Source organism: Trematomus bernacchii, unplaced genomic scaffold, assembly GCF_902827165.1.
Source record: "Trematomus bernacchii unplaced genomic scaffold, fTreBer1.1, whole genome shotgun sequence".
Lineage (NCBI taxonomy): Eukaryota > Metazoa > Chordata > Actinopteri > Perciformes > Nototheniidae > Trematomus > Trematomus bernacchii.
The window spans coordinates 10,626,321-10,632,320 of NW_022987564.1; the positions used below are offsets into that span (position 1 = coordinate 10,626,321).

General features: G+C 37.2%; 1 protein-coding gene across 2 annotated transcripts in view; it reads right to left on the reverse strand.

Moving 5' to 3' along the window:
- trps1 (trichorhinophalangeal syndrome I) overlaps positions 1 to 5,148 on the reverse strand; it is a 106,264-nt gene extending 101,116 nt beyond the window's left edge. The window contains exon 1 of one of the 2 annotated variants that reach the window (XM_034124880.1): positions 4,755 to 5,148. The gene's annotated coding sequence lies outside the window, so the exon portion shown is untranslated. Of the gene's footprint in view, positions 1 to 4,245; positions 4,521 to 4,754 lie in introns of those variants that run through there. The other variant, XM_034124881.1, reaches the window with a different exon arrangement.
- Between the last annotated feature and the right edge of the window lie 852 nt (positions 5,149 to 6,000).

The window sequence follows — 6,000 nt, forward strand, 5'->3', positions numbered from 1 at the left end:
GAATTATTTCACCCTAAACCAAGACCATGTGCTCGTTATCTGAAGCAGCCCGTCTAAAAGACAGACTTAAAAGTCTAAAATAAGACCAAAGACATTAGAGACTAACTCAAGCCTAAACAAGGCTGCACTAACCACAGACAGAGAGTGGGGATGACATTTTGGGCATTTAGCAGACAGTCTTTTTTCCAGAGTGACTTCCAGTAACTGCAACAAGAGAATAAGCTTAAATCCCTGCATCACACACGTTACAAGCATCTAGAAGAAAGCAATAAAAGAAGCAGAACAATGTGCCCAGACAGTCAAATAAGTTCAAAATAAGTGTGTCCTTGAGATACGAGAGAAATAAAAAATGCTATAAGTGCGAGCTGCTGAGCTATGAGCTTTTTTTTTCTTTAAATAAACTATCCGTGACAAATGGATGTGTTCCTTTATCTGAACTGCAGCAGGGTTGAGATGAATAATGGCTGATTGCTCTAATAGATGCTATCTTTTTTCTGCTTATTGGAAACAGTAAGTTAAGACAGTCCATGTTCATAAATAAATGGGTGCAGAAATTAGAAATAAAAGGGAGTTGTGAGTGCACATAATGAAAAAACTTTAAAAAACTTCAAAGAAAAACATCCTATGCCTTCTGAATTACTTGGGTTTAAAAAGAGGATCTGCTTTAGAAGAGCACAGATGTTTATACTGACATGAGCTTTATTGCGAGGTATGGAGATGTTAGGTGATGTCAGCTGGAAACACTTGTGCTATATAATTTGAGTGAAGCTTTTTTAAACAATCTTCTGACAAATCAAAATACACAAAAAGAAAAAAGCCAGAGGTAAAACTTAAATATAAACGGTAAAATCAAAGTTTTTAAACAACTTCTACTGGCGCCACTTCAGTCACACATCTAGCAGTTAACTTCTAGAATTCCTAAATATTTACCTACATTTAATTTCTGGTATCTCCTCAAGCAAGAGAAGACAAACACTTTTGTACTTTCACATACTCAAACGGTAGGGTTTGGTCTGTTAAAAGGATTACTTGAGTTGCTAGCATGATAAAAGGCCATCACAGTTTACAGAGCCAGCAATAGTAAGCCACGATGAAAGTAATGAGTATTAAAACAAGCTGAAGCAGGACACAGCGTTTTTGAGTAAGAACACGCATCAGTCCCGACTTAAAGGAGACAGCAGCGACCAATGGGACGGAGGTTTAGCAGGAATTCATTCTCCTTAAATATCTCCTTAATAAGACACATTTCAGCAGGCATAAAAAATACCTAACCTAACCCAAAACTCTTACAGTATCATGTAGAGGAGGCACCATAAAAGTTGGGCATAAGTTTAACAAACTTTTATCAGTACTGTTAACTTTTTTAAAGTTGAAAAATCGGTTTGTATGTAGTGTTAGTGAGGTTATTGTACTGTGTAATATTCAGTTCATTCAGGTTTCTACAACTTCTGAAGGTGACCCAGAAGGTGTCTGATTTCCTATCTTTACATAAAAACACTCTGGCTCCCATGTTTATGGTTTCAATGAAAATAAAAGTATAACATAACTACAGATAACTTTTTTAAGGAGATACTAATTTAGCATCTTTCCAAAAAGGTATATAAAACAAAAAGCAAGATGTAGTTTGAATGAAACAAACTTGTCTTTCCAAACTCCTTTATGACCACGATGCTTTGATGCAGTTAAAACAGTCTCGCGTCCACCAATGCAATCCTTTCAATTCTCCCAAAGAAAAGCCGTTTGGACTTAGTTAAAACGTCTTTTTACACTCTCAAACCAACCGTTTTCGCATGTAACACTGTACTGCTGTGAAACGACCAAAGACAAATGCATGGCAGCCCACAAAATCACTACAGTTGTTCCTCATGTCTTACAGAACATCAAACCATCAATAAAACGCAGGAGATACATTCCAGCTAGTTGAACAGGACATTTCTGACTTCCCTCGCTCCATGTGTTCTCCCTCTCTCAAAACTTTCTCTCTTCCCAGTTCCACCGCAGAGACTTCACATATTGCAGCCATATGAGTAAGCCATGGCTGTCTCCCCGGCACATACAGACACAGACACACACACACATACAGGAAAAAGTGCTGCGCTCTCTCACACTCGGTCTCACACACACATACGGGAAAGAGTTTTACAAGCAGAGGTTCTCTTTAGGAAGTCGTCAACTGTTTTGACGTTTAATAGCAGCTACGAACAAGGCCGTACGTTACAATAATATCCAGTGTCTGGAAAGAGTAAAAACTTTAAAGTAATAGAGATAGATTGATACATGGCTAGATCAGATTTTTACTTCGAAAAAACGTGTTAAATGTTTGTAAAAGTTTAACAATGGCACATAATACATACATGTCTGCGGATAAAAGACAAAAATGAACTGAACATGCGACTTGTCAATGTTAAGAGCAACCATACACAAGGCTGGTTTATCCAAGGGAAAAATATAAACGGGCAAGATGGACAAGACAGCCACAGCAAAGAAAAGTCTGAAAAATAGTCCCAAATATATTAAAAGTTAATTTCTGTCAAAGCCCTTGATCCTGATTTACTTTGAGTTGCCACTTGCCAACTAATAAATCAAATCCATGTCAATTAAAAAAGCAAAGGCATAAAGAAAACGTTATTACATTTGTAGGAATTTGTTTTAAAAGGTTACGCATGGAGCTGTATATTAAATGAAATGACATTTACTGAACTTTACGTGGGACAGTAATATTAAGAGCTTCGACTATTAAACTTTGACTCAACTTTGAAAACAATTCTGTGACTTTTGTTTAGTAAAAAGTAATAGAAGAAAAACACAAACATTTGTCATAATGCTACATGTTAAAAAGAAAAGACATTTGGCTTACACTGCTGAATGTAAAGTGAAGTGCTCAAAAAGTATGAACAATTACTCAGCGTTTATAGTCTCAGACTTTGATTTGTCTTAGTATGTTGCTTCTGAAATTGCAAAACCAACTACAACTTTAAAAGTACATTCATTACTTTTGTTCATTAGTATTTTTCCTCAAGTAACTCTACAGTTTTAACAATGCATGTCTAACCTTTACTGTGTCCGAGAACAACACTTTCAAAAGTTGTCAGAGAATATTCTTTTAAAATAATAGACAATATTGCATACCAAAACGTTGTGAGTATTTAAGATCACGAAAGTCAAACTTATTCTTTACTTTTTTTAAAAGTCAGTGTAGCATTTTATCTAAACATCTGCTTTGACATTGAAATGCCGTGAAGGTTAAGATGAAGATACATGCTTCTTATTTTAAAGTACTATAGGAAAAAAGCCAGCAAAAGTTCTGCAACTTTACAAGTGTATCCACTCAACACATAACTAATTAAATCACTTTATAATATACAAACTTTCAGCTTCTCAAACAACAGTAAAACAAGTGTGGGGGTCAGAGTAAAGTCCCACATGCCTGCTCTGCTTAAAAAAAATTACTAAGGTTATCTGTTGCAATAAAAGTCGGTCCACACACAAGCAGTTCTTTAGGGGCCAGAATTGGAGAACTGTGAAGGACTATGTAAAAAGCTTCCTTGCAGTGTGTGCCTCATTGTACTGGCTTCACATACTCTGCTCTCCCCACAGAGTTGTCATGCCTACACAGCTCCCTTATCTCAAAGGAACATCACAGTTTCTTACAACAGGGGGGGGGGACTTTTACAAAGTTGAGTGGAAATGCAACTCAGGCTTCCCGGCATCACCCATGAAAAAGTTAGACAACACATAAATAAATGCGTGATATATCAGCTAATAAGTACTAAAGTTGATAAGAGAGGATGTTTGGGGATGTTTTACGACAATCCACATCCACCATGCGCTCTCGGGCTTCCTAACAATGAAAGAGGTGCAAAAACCGCGCCATACCGGCTGGTAAACCACTTGACAAAACACAATGTCTTTGATCTAGTGTCACTTCTTTTCCACTTTTAACCCAGTAAACTACAAGCATCTACTCGTTCAACTTTCAGCATAAACCTTCTTTCACCCTTTATCTACGACGTGCGTCATAAGGAGAACCAAGAATCTGAACTTGAGTATCAAGTTTGCAGGCACAAAAGTAATGAAAAAGTGATCAATGAAAACAACAAAAAGTAACACACAGAAGTTACACGAGAGCTACTTTGAAGGGACAGAATCAATGCAAGTTACCGGCTTGAAGCAACTCAAGTCGGGATGCCCACTTAGCGTAAATAAATGTCAAAAAACAAGAAACAAAACTTAGAAAACACAAACCTACTTGAGGCGACTAAGTCACTCCACGTCTCTTGCTGTTTGGGCTTCAAACTCAAAGCAGTAGCCGTCCCCAGTAGCCCCCCAATTTGTATTTTGTGTAGCGTTTTGGGTGTCCTAACCTAAATGTAAATTGCCATGTGAATTCAAAGCGGTGCTGCTCTTTTCCTCTCTCTCATTCAGCAGATCCCTCTTTCCTTGCCGACGCTGCTCAGGCCGTTAGTTACATAAGACGCAAACCGACTGCTGTCCGTCGTAAAACTACTCACGACCCACAGAGCAATATTTTGTCTCCCTAAACGCCACCATTGAATTTCCCGGCTTCCTTTTAAGACGAACAAATTTCATCTTCCCACTTGTCCGACAGCATGCATTCGCCATCAACAACTCGTACCGTGCATCGGCCGATGCAATTTTTTTTGTTGCCGTTCACAATGCCACTGCACCAACAGTAGAGAGGGCTGTGGCATGGTGTGCATTTGTGTTGGTAGTGTTCTTTTAGTGCTGCTTACCTGTTGATCAAAATAAGCATAGCCTCTTTTCTCTCAGTGTGTGTCTCTTTCAGCAGCCTGTTAAGATGGTGGCTGGCTGCTTGGCTGGCTGCTTCGTCTCCTTTGTGGGCTTTTTGTTTGTTGATGATGTCGGACGGGTGGTAGACAGTTGTCTTGGCTCTCTCTTTTTTCTTTGGTCTGAGAGGGAAAGAGATAGTTAAGGCTTCACGGCACACACATTTAAACTAAGCTGATACCGATGTATTAGTAGTGAGGTTGGCTCTGGTAGTGCAATATTCCGATGTTATAGTAGTTATTTAGCCGCGCAGAGCCCCCGATTTGCTGGCCACAGCAAACCAAAGCAGAGCAGCTCGTTATCTGTTATTTTCTTTTGTTACAGACTAGTGTTATCGCTTTGCTGTGACAGGACCCTCTCTGCCTGTCTCTCTGTAACGCTGTAGGCATTACGTCAGAGGAGGAAGACAAAGCAGCTCTATTAATATCAAGAAGCCACCCCGAAGACGACTCTTAAAGGACACACACTGTTATCTCACTATTTACACATTTAAATCTAAACCAAATCAACTTACGCTAAAAGCAAAAACGCTTGGCACACTCTAATGTTGTTTTAAATAGTTAATACTAAAACATAGGTCATTAATATTCACTAAAATCAAGAACACTCACTTAAAGTTATACTCTGTATTACTCTTTTTAAAAGTATTTAACAAAATCAATGACTCATCCAAAATCAAGAATGCTGACTCACTTTACTAACATTTTATTTACACACTTAATAATACCAAAACATATAAATACTCCCTCGAATATCTCAATATGAAAGTGACATGTATTGTATACTTTTTTAACTATGTAAAAAAATAAACCTACTAATACAATAATCATAAAACATTGTCTTTTAAAGTGGACACACACACCTATTCTCATTTATTTACACATACTTAACCAAATCAACAACTCAACTAAGATAAGAGGAAAGATTAATGTCACACAACACACACACCACAGTTTCACACATTACAGAGTTTTATATTAGACCAAATTCAACTTCTACACTAAAATCAAGAACACTAATCGTTAAAGTGACACACTGTAATATTATATTTATGGAGTTTAGAACTAAACCAAATAAACTACAGACTTTATGTATTAATACTAACACCCTTTAGATGAGTAAAAGTAGCAATAAAGAACATTTAAACTAATAGTAATAACAATAATAAAAAAACTATAATTTAAATAAAAT